At 40.7% G+C, this 18778-nt stretch overlaps 1 pseudogene; it reads right to left on the bottom strand.

Annotated features, from left to right (window-relative positions):
• Positions 1 to 12265: 12265 nt before the first annotated feature.
• LOC103069450 (ceruloplasmin-like) overlaps positions 12266 to 18778 on the bottom strand; it is a 25099-nt pseudogene continuing 18586 nt past the window's right edge.

The raw sequence follows: 18778 nt of genomic DNA, 5'->3' as shown, positions 1-18778 counted from the left end.
CAGCAGGAAACTAGAGAAGACTAAAGAGATTTTGTTGTTAGACAGGGCTGTCCAGAGGGCATGTTCTGCCACTTCTGACCTCATGTCAAATACAACAGGAAGAGCATATTATAGTGACGGCATGTAAGATAGATAAAATACAGGGTGGTAGGCTGCCCCACTCAAAGGTGAGGACTGTTATTTCACAGCAGAACTGGGACTCCAAGAGGTGTGATCCTTGGGATAATGACTTGTCAGAAGATGAAGACATAATTATACAGGAGGAAAAGGAAGCACAACCTCTGATCCAAACTAAAATGCAGGGCACTAGGGAACCAGGAGATAATTGAGAGGAGATCCCTACAAGCCCCAAAACAACAGTGCCAGAATATTCCTCCTCTGAGTTAATAGAATTAACCAGCAGGTTTAACCAGAAGCGTAGGGAAGGAGTAGCAGCCTGGATGCCCCATTTATGGAATACTGGGGGAGATGGCATCATGTTAAATGGGTCAGAAATGTCTAAAATGGTCTTAGTTATAGTGCAGCCTGGCCTCTGGCAACGTTTCTATGTGGCCGAGGGTGCCTAGCCAACTTGAGTGAGATGTGCCGTCCCCACCCCTAGGATGGCATCTATAGAAGAGTTACAAGAAATAGCACGAGAATTAGGAATGAAGCATGCGATCAATGTCCCTAATTTCTGAGGACCTGATAAGGAGTTATTACAGCAGGTATGAAGGATCGTATCCAGAAGACTATTCCAGGAGCTTGGTTAGTGACCTTGGTTAGGGACCTTAGTTTCAGTTTTGGCCCCAATTGTTAATCAACCCATTCAGATGATTGTGGCCATCATAGCTGATTTAAGTGAGACTGAAAAGATCTGACACAGGGGAAATAGATCGGTAGATAACACCAAAGAGAAAAAAACAACAACAGAACACATATAGTGAGGAAATTAAAGGGACCCAACTAGAATTTCTCACAGCAGTTATGGCAAGAACTTGTATTAACCAGGACGCCTAAACAGAATAAATATAAACAACTTAATTCAGTCCTTTTAACCTTATAGAAAGCATTACCCAAAGAAAACCAGTTTACTCCCCTGACAGCAAGAGGAAGGGGCACAAGCCCACACTCTACCACTGTGGAAAGATGAAGATCAGGGGTAGATACCCGCAGTTCTAGGGATCAGGGCTGGATACCAGGGTTGCTCCTTGGTATGGTCATGAGGGGTGACCAGAGGCCCAATGTTGAACTATTTATTGGTCCTGCACCAATAAAATGACTTCTCTGGATTTAGTGGATACTGGTGCCCAGTGCACCCTGATCTATGGGAATCCATCCAAGTTCCAAGGGGAAATATGACCCATTGATGGATATGGAGGCCAAATGGTGCAGGTGAAACATGTGAGCTTGAATGTACAAATTGAAAGATTAACTCCCCATGTTTTTCTGGTTTATATTTCACCCATACCTGGATATATTTTGGATGTGGATGTCCTACAGGACCTGGACCTCACAACCACCACCAGCAAGTACTGCTTAAGAATCTGCGATCAAGGGCTTCCCTGGTGGCGCAGTGGTTGAGAGTCCGCCTGCCAATGCAGGGGACACATGTTCGTGCCCCGGTTCGGGAGGATCCCACATGCCCTGGAGTGGCTGGGCCCATGAGCCATGGCTGCTGAGTCTGCGCGTCCGGAGCCTGTGCTCCGCAACGGGAGAGGCCACAACAGTGAGAGGCCCGTGTACCGTGAAAAAAAAAAAGAATCTGCGGTCAAGCCTGTAATTGTGGGTCATGCTAAATGGGACCCTGTAAAGTTTCCCATCCCTGGGAGAATGGTGGCAATAAAACAATATCGTCTACCAGGGGGGCAGGAAGGAATAAAGGCTACCATCATGGGATTAGAGAAAGTAGGGGTTATAAGACCAGCACAAAGCCTGTTCTATAGCCCTATGTTGCTGGTGAAAAAAACCAAACAGCACCTGGCTTATGACAGTAGACTATAGAGAATTAGACAAGGTAACACCCTGTATCTATGCGGCAGTTCCACACAGCCCAACTCTTGGATACAATCCCCTTTTCCCTCAAGATAAACCACAGAGTCTTATATTTACCTAATGCCTTTTTCAGCATACCCTTATTTAAGGGGTACCAGGACCAGGTAGCCTTCACGTGGGAAGGGAGGCAATGGACTTTTACTGTCTTACCCCAAGGTTATCTGCACAGCCCTGCTATATGTCATGGGATGGTGGCCCAGGACTTGGAGAAATGGGCTCTCCCTCCCTTTTAGGTTCTCTGTCATTACCTTGATATCATGTTAACCTGTGAAGACTTGCTCTCTCTTTTCCAAGCTGCTGCATCTCTTCAGGGACATTCAAAAGCAAGGGAATGGGAGGTAAATGCTGACAAGGTGCAAGGACCAGGAGAGTCAATAAAGTTCTTGGGAGTTATGTGGTCTGGTAAGACTAAAGTGATGCCTGAGGCTGTTATTGATAAAATACAGTAAGTCCCTTACATACGAACCTTCAAGTTGCGAACTTTCAGAGATGTGAACGTGCATCTGGTTCCAGCAAGGAACCAGAACCTATGCCATCAATGTGAGGTGTGAATGAAATTGCAGCTTGCCCTCCATCTCCTACTGCTGACGATCCTTCAACTCTACCACCTCCCACCTCGTCTCCCTCCTCCAGTCAATAACTCTTCTTGCCTATTCACTTGATGCCAGCCCCTGTATACCAGCTGTTGTACTGTACTACTGTACTTTTCAAGGTACTGTACTGTGAGATTAAAAATGTTTATTTTTGTGTTTGTTTTTAATGTATTATTTGTGTGAAAAGTATTATAAACCTATTACAGTACAGTACTTTATAGCTGATTGTGTTCATTGAGTACCGAGGCTAACTTTGTTGAACTTACAAACAAAATTGGACTTACTAACGCACTCTCAGAACAGAACTTGTTTGTATATAGGGGACTTACTGTACAGGCATGTCCCGTGCCCTGCAATGTAAAAGAATGACAAGCCTTTATAGGTCTGCTAGGTTACTGGTGGTCTTTTATTCCCCACCTTGCCCAGTTATTAAGACCCCTATATGCTTCAGTGAAAAAGGGAACAGTCGAGGACTGGAATATCCCACAACAAGAAACTTTTAAAAAGGTCAAGTTGGTTGTCAAACAAGTTCAAGGACTGGGAGTGTTGGTGCCAGATGCAAGTTGTGAATTGGATGTAAATATATATCCGGAAGGGTTTGGATGGTGACTGTGGCAGCCACAAAATGCGAAATGTGTTCTGCTAGGATTTTGGTCTCAATTATGAAAAGGGGGAGATAAGCGATATGGTCCTACAGAGAAACAATTGTTATCAGTTTACCTAGCCTTACAACAAATTGAGGGGCTAACCACCGACCCCTCAATCCCTTCCTAAGAATTTGCATCCCTTCCTAAGAATTTGTCCATTTCTTCCAGGTTGTCCATTTTATTGGCCCAAAGTTGCTTGTAGTAGTCTCTATGATGCTTTGTATTTCTGTGGTGTCCATTTTAACTTGCCCTTTTTCATTTCTAATTTTATTGATTTGAGTCCTCTCCCTCTTTTTCTTGATGAGTCTGGCTAAAGGTTTATCAATTTTGTTTATCTTCTCAAAGAACAAGCTTTTAGTTTTATTGATCTGTGCTATTGTTTTCTCTGTTTCTATTTCATTTATTTCTGCTCTGATCTTTATGATTTCTTTCCTTCTACTAACTTTGGGTTTTGTTTTTTCTTCTTTCTATAGTTCCTTTAGGTGTAGGTTAGATTGTTTATTTGAGATTTTTCTTGTTTCTTGAGGTAGGCTTGTATAGCTATAAACTTCCCTCTTAGAACGCTTTTGCTGCATCCAATAGGTTTTGGGTCTTTGTGTTTTCATTGTCATTTGTCTCTATGTATTTTTTGATTTCCTCTTTGATTTCTTCAGTGATCTTTTGGTTATTTAGTAAGGTATTGTTTAGTCTCCATGTGTTTGTGTTTTTTACATTTTTTCCCTGTAATTGATTTCTAATCTCATAGCATTGTGGTCAGAAAAGATGCTTGATATGATTTCAATTTTCTTAAATTTACCAAGGCTTGATCTGTGACCCAAGACGTGATCTATCCTGGAGAATGTTCCGTGTGCACTTGAGAAGAAAGTGTAATCTGTTGTTTTGGGATGGATGCCCTATAAATATCAATTAAATCTATCTGGTCTATTGTGTCATTTAAGGCTTGTGTTTCCTTATTAATTTCCTCTCTGGATGATCTGTCCATTGGTGTAAGAGAGGTGTTAAAGTCCCCCACTATTATTGTGTTACTGTCGATTTCCTCTTTTATAGCCGTTAGCATTTGCCTTATGGCTGAGGTGCTCCTATGTTGGGTGCATATATATTTATAATTGTTATATCTTCTTCTTGGATTAATCCCTTATCATTATGTTGTGTCCTTCCTCATCTCTTGTAACATTCTTTATTTTAAAGTCTATTTTATCTCATATGAGAATTGTTACTCCAACTTTATTTTGATTTCCATTTGCATGGAATATCTTTTTCCATCCCCTCACTTTCAGTCTGTATGTATCCCTAGTTCTGAAGTGGGTCTCTTGTAGACAGCATATATATGGGTCTTGTTTTTGTACCCATTCAGCAAGCCTGTGTCTTTTAGTTGGAGCATTTAATCCATTCACATATAAGGTGATTATCTCTATGTATGTTCTGATTACAGTTTTCTTAATTGTTTTGGGTTTGTTTTTGTAGGTCCTTTTCTTGTCTTGTGTTTCCCACTTAGAGAAGTTGCTTTAGCATTTGTTGTAGAGCTGGTTTGGTGGTGCTGAATTCTCTTGGCTTTTGCCTGTCTGTAAAGCTTTTGATTTCTCCATTGAATCTGAATGAGATCCTTGCGGGGTAGAGTAGTCTTAGTTGTAGGTTCTTCCCTTTCATCACTTTAAATATATCCTGCCACTCCCTTCTGGTTTATAGAATTTCTGCTGAGAAATCAGTTGTTAACCTTATGGGAGTTCCCTTGTATGTTTTTTGTCATTTTTCCCTTGTTGCTTTTAATAATTTTTCTTTGTCTTTAATTTTTTCCAATTTGATTACTATGTGTCTCAGCGTTTTTCTCCTTGGGTTTATCCTGCCTGAGATTCTCTGCGTTTCCTGGACTTGAGTGGCTATTTCCTTTCCCATGATAGTGATGTTTTTGACTATAATCTCTTCAAATATTTTCTTGGATCCTTTCTCTCTCTCTCTCTTCTCCTTCTGGGACCCCTATAATGTGAATGTTGGTGTATTTAATGTTGTCCCAGAGGTCTCTTAGGCTGTCTTCATTTCTTTTCTTTCTTTTTTCTTTATTCTGGTCCACAGCAGTGAATTCCACCATTCTGTCTTCCAGGTCACTTATCCTTTCTTCTGCCTCAGTTATTCTGCTATTGATTCCTTCCAGTGTATTTTTCATTTCAGTTATTTTTAATCTCTGTTTGTTTGTTCTTTAATTATTCTAGGTGTTTGTTGTTTAATTCTTCTAGGTCTTTGTTAAAAATTTCTTGTACCTTCTCGATCTTTGCCTCCATTCTTTTTTCGAGGTCCTGGATCATTTTTGCTACCATTATTCTGAGGTCTTTTTCTGGAAGGTGGCCTATCTCCTCTTCATTTACTTTTTTTTCTGGGGTTTTATCTTGTTCCTTCATCTGGCACATAGTCCTCTGCCTTTTCATCTTGTCTATCTTTCTGCGAATGTGGTTTTTGTTCGCAGGCTGCAGGATTGTAGCTCTTGCTTCTGCTGTCTGCCCTCTGGTGGATGAGGCTATCTAAGAGGCTTGTGCAAGCTTCCTGATGGAAGGGACTTGTGGTGTGTAGAGCTGGGTGTTGATGTGGTCTGCAGAGCCCAGTAAAACTTTAATCTGCTTGTCTGCTAATGGGTGGGGCTGAGTTCCTTCCCTGTTGGTTGTTTGGCCTGAGGCAACCCAGCACTGAAGCCTACAGGCTCTTTCATGGGGCTAATGGCAGACTCTGGGAGGGCTCTCTCCAAGGAGTACTTCCCAAAACTTGTGCTGCCAGTGTCCTGGTCCACTTAGTGAGACACAGCCAACCCCCACCTCTGCAGGAGACTCTCCAACACTTGCAGGTAGGTCTGGTTCAGTCTCCTATGGGGTCACTGCTCCTTCCCCCTTGGTCCTGATGTGCACACTACTTTGTGTGTGCCCTCCAAGAGTGGAGTCTGTGTTTCCCCCTGTCCTGTCGAAGTCCTGCAATCAAATCCCACTAGCTTTCAAAGTCTGATTCTCTGGGAATTCCTCCCCCCATTATTGGACCCCCAGGTTGGGACGGGGGACTCAGACTCTTTACTCCAATGGGTGGACTTCTGTGGTATAATTGTTCTCCAGTTTGTGAGTCATCCACCTGAAGACAGCAGTTATGGGATTTGATTTTATTGTGATTACACCCTCCTAACGTCTCATTGTGGTTTCTCCTTTGTCTTTGATGTGGGGTATCTTTTTTGGTGGGTTCCAGTGTCTTCCTGACAATGATTGTTCAGCAGTTAATTGTGATTCTGGTGCTCTCGCAAGAGGGAGTGAGTGCACGTCCTTCTACTCTGCCATCTTGAACCAGTCCTATCCTTTACTGAAAAGAGAATGCAGTCATTTTGGCAACTGTATTTTCTTTAATCGGAGTGAAGCTAAAGCAATGACTTTCAAACTTTGGTGTCTGTCAGAGTTTATCAGGCAGGGGTCTAGGCATCTGCATTTTTCTCAAAGCTGTCGGGAGGGACAACTGGCCCCAAGGCTATGCAATGGAAAGTTGTGAGGGCTGCTGTGGCTTTGGACCTCAGACTGGGGCCCCATGTTCTGTGCCAGAAACCTGCACAGCTTAACCTGGGGCTTCTGGAAAGCTGCCAAAACTTGTACCTTAATTGCACAGGAATGCTGTACATATATGCCTTCATAAGAATCCAACATAACTGATTTACTGTCCTGTCTGAAAACAGTCAGTAATCAAATGGTTTCCTTTGCTGATGCTTTTACCTCTGACTTACTTCTCTCCTAGGTAAATGGGGAAGTGTAGTTCTTAGTATTCTTTTATGTTTAGTAGGAATCCTTTTTTCTTGCTGCTGCTCATCTTATTGCTATGGGTTTGAAGTGCAAGCCACCCTGGATTTCTGGCCCTAGGGTCTATGGGGAAGAATGACAGATAAGATTGTGGAGCTATCAAATTGTTGGGGGTTGAGTGTACGGCTGTTGTCATAACTGATGCCATCTTGGGCTTATCCAGTTCCTCCTGTGCTTCCACTGACCCTACCCAGGACTGTAGTACATGGGAAATCGCTTCTCTTTCATCAAGGGCTTGGTAGTAAGTAGATATTGGTTAATGACCATTAGTTCCAGGTGGCCTCTGTGCTCTGTTAGCCTCCAGTAATGAAGACCTTCACTGACATATTCCTGGAAAACCTTGAAGCTAGTTACTAATTCATAAATCTTGACTTAGGAATGTACTTCCTGTTTCCAAGCATCTACCCCCATACCATAGGTTAACTATAAAATTGTCCCAATGGCCCCTCTGTGGTGCAGAGAGCAGCTGCTGGGAATGCTTCTGGATTCTTGTCCACCTAATCTTATTCAGCAAGTAAATTATCCTGTAATAAATGGATCCATTGATTATATGGAGCTGTCTGCCTCATTTTTTGGTCTCAAGGTAACTTCTGAGTCATGTGGACACTTTTCATTCCCTCTGTCATCCAACAGCCAGCAAGTTTCCAGGCATTTTCTTTTTTGTTTTTTTAAATTAATTTATTTTATTTATTTTTATTTTTGGCTGTGTTGGGTCTTCGTTGCTGCACACGGGCTTTCTCTAGCTGCAGCGAGCAGGGGCTACTCTTTGTTGTGGTGCACAGGCTTCTCATTGCAGTGGCTTGTCTTGTTGCAAAGCATGGGTTCTAGGTGCACAGGCTTCAGTAGCTGTGGCTCGCAGGCTCTAGAGCGCAGGCTCAGTAGTTGTGGCACACGAGCTTAGTTGCTCCCCAGCATGTGGCATCTTCCCAGACCAGGGCTCGAACCCGTGTCCCCTGCATTGGCAGGCAGATTCTTAACCACTGCACCACCAGGAATCCCTCCAGGCATTTTCTTCTAACTCATTTTCTACTCCATGTTCAAACTCAGCCCTGTGGGATGGAAGGACACTGATCAGAGCACAGCAACAATCCCTGAAGTCACATTTTCCAGAAAATTCTACCACCCGCACACAAATGCTCAGATAGTTACTGAGCTGAGGGCTCCAGAATATATACTTATAACACTCATATTTGTGGTGAAATGAAATGGATAAACAATAACATCCCTGACCAGTGCAAGTAAACATTTTATGGTGTAATACAAGAAAGAGTCATGAAGTCATATTTCTGTCCTGTTTTGAGACAGTTGACCTTCCCATGAAAAGGCATGTAGCTGCTCTGTGGCAGGAAGTGGGGAGAGGGCTGTGAGCCTCAGGACTCTGTCAATAAGAGGGACAGGTCACTGAGGGCTAATAAGCAGCCAGTCGTGGACAGAGTTAACACTGCAAACCTCCTTACAGTGATTCCAGAGTTGATACTTAAAAGTGAACTTAGAATAATGTTGCAGTTGAGAATTTCTGCCTTCAGCATAGACTGGGGTGAGACAAGAAGGTGGAGCCAGCCACCAGGAGAGGCTCAGCATAAAGTATTTTGGGAAAGAGAAGAGAGGAATCTAGACCAGACCAAACACCCCTTCCTCTTAGCTGTGTCTATCAGAAGGTTTTCACCTCAGAACCCCAGGGTATAACTTTGTAGCTTGTTATAAATAATCACTATATGCCTGAGTTAACTGTTTAGTAACCCAAGTAAAGTTACATGTCACAAGATTTTTTGGTTTCTTTTTCTTTTTTTTTTTTGGCTGCACCACACAGCTTTTGGGATCTCAGTTCCCTGACCAGGGATTGAACCCGGGCCCTCAGCAGTGAAAGCGTGGAGTTCTAACCACTGGACAGCCAGGGAAGTCCCACATATCACAAGTTTTAACCATTTTCCACAGTTTCTTTTCTTGTCGGCTTAAAGATTTCTGGACTGGGTGGGTCATCTTTGCATTTAGCAATCGAGATTCTAAATGACTGGTAATGAATAAAAACAAGGAAGCAGTCTTCTTCACAGAATATCGCTCCAGCTTTATTTCTCTCTGGCAATATGCAGTCTCTCGTTATCTCCAATATTCCTGCTTATACTCTCTAATTTGTTTCTTGTTGACCCATGAGAACTGGCTCTAAACCTCTACTCCATGACATCAGAAAGCAACCACCCAGGACAGTGCTTCACTTTGTGACAGCAGGAGACACAATATAAAATAGCAGGTCATTCTGGCCGTGACCAGTCAGACCACCACGGAGCTATCCTTTTCACAGGAAGTTGTGTAACTCTGGAATTTCATCAGTGAGTGTGGTCACGTACAGAACTTTGGTAATGAGTCCCTGACCTGACCTAGTGCAGTGTGGGTTGGCTGAGCCTCTTCTCCACTATTGATCAGTTCAGGACTGTGTTGGGAATGATTGCGCAGGTAGGTCTTTGATCGCTCCATGCCCTTTGGCTGCCCATTAGTGGGTCAAGGTCCTGCTCATCACTTTCTGTCAGGTAAAGTAGTCAAAGGCAGAGGAAGAGAGAAAGCCAAAACTCTAATCTAGCAAAAGTCTTGTTGGTATTGATGTCTACAGTGATATTGAAAGGGGATTTTTTTTTAATGGCACAAGGATTTCAATTACTCCTTCATTCTTGTTCTTTCGCTTCCCTTGAATGATGTAGAAATCAAAGCATATGATTTATTAACAATGAAAAAGAACCACAATACTAGAATTATTTTTGCAAAAGATTAAAGAATAGCATTCACAGGGTTTGATTACAAGAACATCAGTGGGTGACTTTTTGAAATGTCTTCCTCCCTTGTCTTTCCAGACTGATTCCCTCTTGCTTCCATTCCGTGCCAGGCTAATATACTCTGTGCAGACCTTAGCACTTTGATTTGTGCCCTGGTCTTAATTTATAAAAGGTGACTGAGTGATGACACGAAGAGGCCAACATCACTGAAAGAAAAGTTCACTGTGACTCACAGTTAGTTCCCCTAGAAATGAGAGGCAGATGTGTCACACGGCCACACGAAGAGGCACCAAAATTGTTCAGAAGCAGGAACCAGGGGAAAGCACAGGCAGCCACAGCGTTCATTGCAGTTTCTATGAAAAAGGCAAGGCAGGGCACAATAGACAGTTTAGGATTGGCTACTTTGAACAATTCTAGCAGGCTTTAGAGGCATAGGGACTGTATTTGTCTGGGACTTGTCTCAGGTTGATTTAGGGCAAGGGAAGCATTGGCTTGGTGTATGAAATCTAGATAAAGGAGGCTGTTGGCGATATGGACTTGGGATTGGCAGGTTTGTGTATAAAAGTCTGGCTCACCAACAAGTTGTTTATAATCTCTAGGAATTAGCTAGCTCTGGGAGTGGCAGTCCCTCCCCAGCTAGTAAGGTCCCCCAAAGATGTCAAAGCACCATCAAATATTGAAAATTAAAAACATAATTAATACATGTTTCATTTCAGAATTAAGTATTTATGTGACTCTCTCTTCAGTTAGACTGGGGCTCCTTGGGACAAATAACTATGCCTTGTTTTCTATTGAATCCTAAGCACTTAGCATAGTGCTTGACACATAGCTTAATAAATATAGAAAGAACAAACGAATGTTAACTATAATAATAGTCATTCATAATTATTGGATGGTTACTGTATGCCAGCACTGTGTAAAAGCCTTATAAATTTTATCTCCTTTAATTCTCACAGCAACCAATTAGATAGATGTGTTAGTTTTTTATTGCTGCTGTCACAAATGGCCACAGACTTAGTGGCTTAAAACAACATAAATTTATTATCTTACAGATTCTGTATGCCAGAAATCTGACATGTGTGTCACTGGGCTAAAATCAAGGTGTCAGTGGGACTGTTTCTTTTAGGAAGTTCTAGGGGAGAAGCTATTTGCTGCCTGTTCCAGTTTCTAGAGGCTGCCCACAATCCTTGGTTAGTGGCCCCCTCCCATCTTCAAAGCCAACAATGGCAGGTTGAGTCTTTCTTACACTGCATCACTCTGACCTCTTTTGCCTCCTCTTCTACTATTAAGGACCCACCATGAGAATCTTGGAAAATCTCCTTATCTCAAGGTTAGTTGATTAGCTAGCTTTAATTCCATCTGCAACCTTAATTCACCATTGCCATCTAAGATAATATACTCACAGGTTCCAGGGATTAGGCTGTGGACATCTTTCTGGGGGCTATTATTTTGCCTACAAGATATCACTATTAAAAAAACCACAAGGGCTTCCCTGGTGGCTCAGTGGTTGAGAGTCCCCCTGCCGATGCAGGGGACGCGGGTTTGTGCCCTGGTCCGGGAAGATCCCACATGCCGCGGAGTGGCTGGGCCCATGAGCCATGGCCGTTGAGCCTGTGCGTCCAGAGCCTGTGCCCTGCAATGGGAGAGGCCACAGCAGTGAGAGGCCCGCGTACAGAAAAAAAAAAAAAAAATTACTGAGTCAAAATATTAGAATCATTCTGTCAAAAAAGGATAAAAATGACTTCATGAACAGTCTAAGTAACTGAGGAACTGATGAAAATCTCAGTAACAAAGACACTATTTTCATACTGAAGTTGCTAATAAAATTTATTGGAGAAAGGGGAGATGGGAATGAGAGGAAAATAAAATGTCACTTGAATGTGAAAATAAAATTATTAGAATCGTTATTTAGTTTCTTTCCAGAGCTGTGGAAACAGTATATAGTTCCACCAAAGTATGTGCATTGCACCCTCTCACCTCACTGTTATTGATACTATCACTGGAAAAAAAAAAAAAACTTTGCCAAATTGATGGCTTTCTCATTCAAAAAGTATCTTACTGTTGTTTAAATGCAATTTTAAGTGATTTGATTATGAGCAAGTTTAGATATCTTTATAGGTTCAATAGTCATTTGTATTTCATATTCTATGAATTATCTGTTCAAATCCTCATGCATATATTGTAGGAATCTAGAAATTACATTTAATTCTAAAGTATCCTTTATCAGATCAGATATAGTTACCTAAATTTGGTAAAGAAAATAAAGCTAGATTATCTTGGTCCTGTCTAAACAGTAGTCTTTGAATGAATGAGTGGTGTGTCACATCATATAAATGTCCAGTGGATCAGATATCCTTATATAAACACTGAGTTTATTTAAATATCATCACTTCTAATTAATTTGGCGTACCTTTTCACTCGATTACAGTGTAAGTGCTTTCCATTCCAGCCCCAATGTGAACACTGATAAGACAATGAGATAACCAGATTCCAACATCTCTTGGATACATTTTTACAGTTTGATAGATCCCAGGAGGAAGGTCATAAACATCAGTGGTACTCTCCCGAATCCTCAACAAAAAGACAAAACACAGTTAAATAGCTTATAAGAGGTATCAGTCATTTACACACCTTACTGTTTGCTGTAACTCCTCATTTCTATGTACTTCATCAGATGATGATTAGAATGCATTAGGTACCACCGCACCTCTCCTCTGAATACAACTGAGAGTTTGGAGAAGGAAGTCCTAGAACATTTTAGTGACAGGCCACAGGGAAAGCATCTCGCTCTAACAGGATGCCTGTGTCTGTATCGGTGTTAGGTACCTTGTCAGCGTCTCACACAGAATGCTCTAGATTTCAGAGAACATCGGTTTCACAAATCCCGAAGGTTTTAACTGAAATACTTCTAACTAGGGATGTTGGTGATATGAAGATGATCATTTCTCTAGATGTAGCTATGAGGAAAACTCATGGTTACAGGAAGAAGTGGAGCTACCTCTGCATTCTGGGGTTGGGCCTGAGGGCTGAGGGCTTTAGTGGCCAATTTCTCTCCTAAGCAGAGAACCCGATGTTTAGGAGACTATCTCATCTGTAGGCTACATTGATTTTGATAAATGAAGCCCAGGGCCTGGCTAGGTTAGATTAGAAAGAGAGTAAGAGGGAGATGAATTTCTCTGTATAATAATATGGGAGGTATTTGGAGGATGGGGGATGTGTTGGAGAGTGCAGCTCAAGATGGGGTCCAGAATAATGTGAGGAGAGGAAAGAAGTCAAGAGAATGTGGAGAGGAAGAATACAGAGAAAGATGTCTTGAGGGTGAGAATAAAAAGCAGGAGAGCCAGAGGTTCTCAACCATGCATAGCGGAGGGATAATTAAAGACAAGGGCATTTAATGCCAAATGGTAACAACAAATGGTGATGCTTTCACTGTGTAATAATAATAATAAAAACCCTCTTATTTACCCCCAAAATTTCACTTGAGGTCTATGACCCACAATGGCCTTGATTTTGTGCTTGGTTAGGTGAGTCCTAAGAAATGGGGGTGTGTTCCAATTTGGAGCTGGACAGAGACATGAGGAGATACCAGCCACAGGAGGTGAGAAGCCAGAAAACTGAGCAGAAGCAGGAAATGAGAGTTGGAGATGGCTAGAAGAAACTTAGGCTCTCAAGACTCCCTGGAGATATTAGAAGGTAGGGGGAAGGCTGAGCCTTCTCCCACTTGAGTCATTGCTGTTTAGGGAAATTAATTTTGCACCTAAAGTGACAATGATATGGATGACATAGATACATTTCTAAAATGTCAGAAAATTTGGAGAATAATATGAAACAATTTTAACTAAGAACTGACAATGTCCAAGGTATTAGTAAATGTACCATATGTACCTGGAGCCCTGGTGCCGAAGGAAACCACAATCTTAGGGAATAGGAAGTGACTGGCTGGCTTGTACCAAGACCCAGTTAATAACCCCAGGGGGCTGCTCTGCTGTCCCTAGATGTTCCAGGGAATACAGATCAGCAGCTGCATCATTGCTGGAGTGCTTAAGTTTAACCTTAAGGGGAGGGGAAGACTATTTGAATCCATCTGTGATGGGTTTGGAGTGAGTGGCTAGAGTTGACAGCTGATGGTACCAGGTTCCGTGGTACAAGTAGGATAAAACTTTTTTTAATAAGTTTAATTATTTATTTATTTGTCTGTGTTGGGTCTTCATTGCGGTGTGCAGACTTCTCGTTGCGGTGGCTTCTCTTGTTGCAGAGAGCAGGCTCTAGGCATGCGGGCTTCAGTAGTTGTGGCACGCAGGCTCAGTAGTTGTGTCTCACGGGCTTAGTTGCTCCACGGCATGTGGGATCTTCCCAGACCAGGGCTACGAACCCGTGTCCCCTGCATTAGCAGGCAGATTCTTAACCACGGCACCACCAGGGAAGTCCCAAATAGGATCATTCTTAAGGGAAGCAGCTTTCTGAAGAGGCTAAGAGTGAGGGGCTCTGGAGTCAGAGCCAGGGGTTCAAATCCTACGTTTAACACTTCCTGCTTGTTGGAAAGTTCTTTACCTTGTTAATCCTCCATTTCCCTATAAAATGGTGATAAAATAGTACCTGTTTCATAGGAAAGTTGTGTGGGTTCAATGAGAAATCCATGCAAAATACTAAGCATAGCATCTGGCACATAAGGACTCAATAAAGGTTAGCTATAATCATCATTATAGAAATGTTACCATAAAGTCCACTTAAATTGACGCCTTATAATATGATCATTTATGTAGATGTAGCCTCTGAAAGATAACTCCGGTTTCTTTTCATCTCCACACAACACTTGGCATGGTTCTAGGAATATCATAGGCATTTGTTGAACTGAAGAGTCTGAATTGAACAACAAATACGCTGTAAAAAACCAAAACCGGATTTTAATCTCTTTTGTTCTAGTTTTTAAAGTCTAATATAAATAGTTATGAACTTAATAACAACCCTATTATCTAGGCTTTTCCTTAAAAAATATGGGGAGCATAGATGCAAGCATAGAAATGTCATGATTGTTGGGTGTGGGTGATGGATAAAGAGGTTCATTATTTTATTCTCTCTACTTTATTATATAAAATTCTCTGTTATAAAATTAGTTTTTAAGCAAAAAATAGTTTAAGGGAAATAAATTTGTTTTTTAAAGAAAAGAAAGCAACACACCAATAAAACTTTGTGCCAAATGTCACACACAATCATTTAAGTTATTTCTATGATAGGCCCAGAGCATTAAGGTAACTATGAACTGAATGCATCTAGAATTCAGGAACACTTTATGTGAAGCTTCTATCAATGTGTAAAAGATAGACTGTATCATGCCAAGTAGCTAGATTAAAAGTTTGAGGTGTCAAATGCATAAAATATAATTTGTCTTCAATTGCACATTAATGTTTATATAAGGGATTAGGATGAGGAAATAAAGAGAATGCTCTTTAAGTAAATAAATTATACTAACTTGGAGATAGAAAGAGGAAGGGTAAAATTGAAAATACTTATAATAACTTAGAGAAATAGCTATCAAAAGTGGTCAGTGAAAAAAAATTCTAAAGAAATATAACAGGTGGGGTGATGGAAAGCAATTCAGACAGAAGATATAAAGAGAGTAAGAACTCATAAAGTAGAAAAAGATGGCAATAATAATAATAATAATAATAATAATAATAATGGTACCATAAAGCCAGCTCACACCTAGTTCCATATTTTAATTTGATAACAAATCTTAAAGGAATAATAGAATTGGAAGGCCACCATTTGTAATTCCCGTTATAAAAATTGAGTCAGGCAAGGATCATCAGTGGATCCTTTTTAAAACTACAGGATGAAAAATTGTTGTAATAAACTATATAAAAAGTTACTTTACAGATTACTTATTAATTACAATAGGAAGATGATACTTTTAAAATGGGGAGAATGGTACACATCACCTTCATAAAGTTATCAAACTTAGCCTTCACAGTATTAGAACCTGCTGACCTTGTGTGCCTCTTGATGTGATGTATGAGAAGTACCCAGCATCACCTATGTAGTGCTCTTGCCAAAGGTGTTTGACAGGGATCCAATCACAAGGAAATGATCAGAACAATACAGAATATGGAACATTCTACAAAATTGACCTGGACGCTTCAAAAATGAAATATCATGAAAGATCAAGAAAAAAAAGGAAAAGGTCTCCTGATTTTAGGAAAGATACGACAATGACAACCAAATGTTAAATATAAATGATTAGATCTTGGATTAAAAAAAGTTACAAAGAGCGTTCCGGGAACAACCGGTGATATTTGAATGGACTGTATGTTAGATTCTATTATTGAATTAATGTTAATTTGAAGCAGGTGATAACGTTATTGTGGTTGAGGTAGATTGCCTTTATTCTTAGGATGCACATGTTTTAGTATTTAGGAGTGAAGAGTCATGATGTTTGCAATTTACTTTCAGTTGGATTCAGAAAAAATATATATATAGAGAGAGAGAGAAAGCAAATGCAGCAAAATGTACATGAATGTTCAAGGAGTTTTTCTTTTATGTTACTAAGAGTTTGAAAATTTTAAAAATAAGTTGGGAAAGAAAGGGTAAAACTAAGGATGATTATAGATGTTTTATTTACTTATTGAGAAGCAGCAGAATAGAGTAAGAAATGCAATTCTTATATTCAGAAGCATTTATCAAATGCCTGTGGGATATAAAAAGCTAAAGGTATAACTATTTACTTGCATCAGATATATTGCAGATTGTATGTATTGATCTGGCTTGGTCATTTCCTTTCCTGTCCTGTTATCTTGCCACGCTGCCCCAATAACTGGATTACAAGGTACCACAGTAACTAAAGCTGTCCAGGCCTCTTACCTTGTATTGAAAGCTGTGGCCATGAAAGTGAACTGTGTGCAGGTCAAACTCACCCCTCATGCCAATCAGATACCAATTCACTTCATCCCTAACATGAAATGTCAGGCCTTGGTTATTTCCAAACATTCTTCCATTAATTGCTGTGGAGGACACAGTTTATTATATTCAACAAGGATTTGAAGTAATATGTTTTTTTAAAAAGTACCATAATATTTTCAGAGGCCATGAGGGTTTTAAAGCCAGCCTAAGGAAGCTGTTAAATTATGACCAAGCCACCCATTCATGGGTGTGTCTAATGCTAGATAGAGAGTTTTCCTTGCCTGAGGAAATGAGGCACTGACTTTGCTTTAACATAATCGGGTTGGTCTAGAATAGTTCACAACTGAGGATACTTACATTGATGGATACTTAAATATATATTTAAAGTATACTTTAAGTATACTTTAAAAATATATAAAAGTATACTTAAGTATACTTTAAGTATACTTAAAAGTATCACAAGAGGCTTAGAATATTAGGAATGTGTTCCCATTTAACTGTCTTACATCAAACCTTCATGATCTGTCACCAGTATGAATGGAATGGCTATTTGCCTGAGGTCTTGTCTCACCCCCTCTCTAATCTGCCTCAGGTGTGGCTTCCAATGGGTAATGAGAAGAAAATATTAAATTTAAAAAACAACCTGTCTCTCTTTATATATATCCTCCTTTTTACTTTTCTACTTTGTGTGCATCTTTGGAAACGCAGAGAATACATTATTACAGTGGCACAGACATATATTTAATGACCATATATCTATAGAGGTTGAGCTCTAACACTTTTAGCTGATGGAGGGATGTAATAGAAAAAAACTAGGAAACTCTACTTTAGATCAGTGTTTCTCATACTTTAATGTGCATGTGGCTGGGGGAATCTTGTTAAAATGCAGATTGTGATTCACTGGGTCTGTGAAACCTGAAATTCTGCATTTCTAACAAGCTCCCAAGGGATGCTGCTACTGCTGGACCACGGACCACACTTGGAGCATAAGTGCCAGAGTTGTTCCGAAAACACACATCTATTCCTATTGTTCTCTAGCTCAGTGCTCTTGAAGCCTTTAGTACAGTGGTTCTCAACAGGATTTTGTCCTCCAGGGGAGTCAATGCCCAGAGACAATTTTTAGTTCTCACAACCTGGGGGAAGGGGTTACTGGCATCTAGGGGTAGAGAGTATGGATGCTGCTAAACATCCTACAATGCACCAGACAGCCTCACCACAAAGTTATCCGACCCAAGATGTCAACAGTGGCAAGCTTGAGAAACCCCGGTTTAGATGAAGTTTAAATTGTTAACAGGGTATTCAGGGTCTTCCAACCACAGATGGCTTTCTCTTTCCAGGTGCTTGTGTGACTTAGCTCACATTCTTCTTTCCACCTGGAAGGTCATTCCCCTCATTTTGTACTAGACACACTCACAGGCATCCTTAAATACTCAACTCAAAGTTCTCCTACCCTTCATGAAGCATTTTTTGACCTCCCAAATAAGAATTTAAAACACAGCACTGTTTATATTTCTGTCACGGCATCTCCTCAAGTCAGCCTTGTACTGTGGCAACGCACTGAACAACTTGAGAGACGACCCATCTTTTGGCTTTTGTATCTCCTTAGGGCCTAGGACAGTGCTTTGTGCCCTCTGTGTTGCTTATTAAAAGACTATGGATAGAATGGATGTTGTCCTCGAGTTAATTTTAACTTTACATATATTTCTTACAGGGGGATAAAACCTAAGAAGTTGAAAATGATCATAATTTGGATTTGCCTTCCTTAAGGATTCCTTAACGAGTCATATCCCTGAGCTTCCTCAGATGAAAGGATTGGGACCTGAAGTTTGACTAAGACTGTGCTAAGTGAGATTGTTTATATGCTTTTTGATTTCAATAATTGTCTTATTACTGTGATTCTAGATGAGGCAGGTGTAGGTCATGAATAAGGCGAATCTAGTCACAATGAACCTATAAAAGAGTTTTGGTTGATGAGCATGGGATTTTGAAAGGTTCTGCCTATGAAGGTTCTCTGGTAATGTTGGTGCGGA

The sequence above is a fragment of the Lipotes vexillifer genome, unplaced genomic scaffold, assembly GCF_000442215.2.
Source record: "Lipotes vexillifer unplaced genomic scaffold, Lipotes_vexillifer_v1.1 scaffold618, whole genome shotgun sequence".
In the NCBI taxonomy this organism is placed as follows: domain Eukaryota; kingdom Metazoa; phylum Chordata; class Mammalia; order Artiodactyla; family Lipotidae; genus Lipotes; species Lipotes vexillifer.
This window is presented reverse-complemented; position numbering and strand designations above follow the sequence as displayed.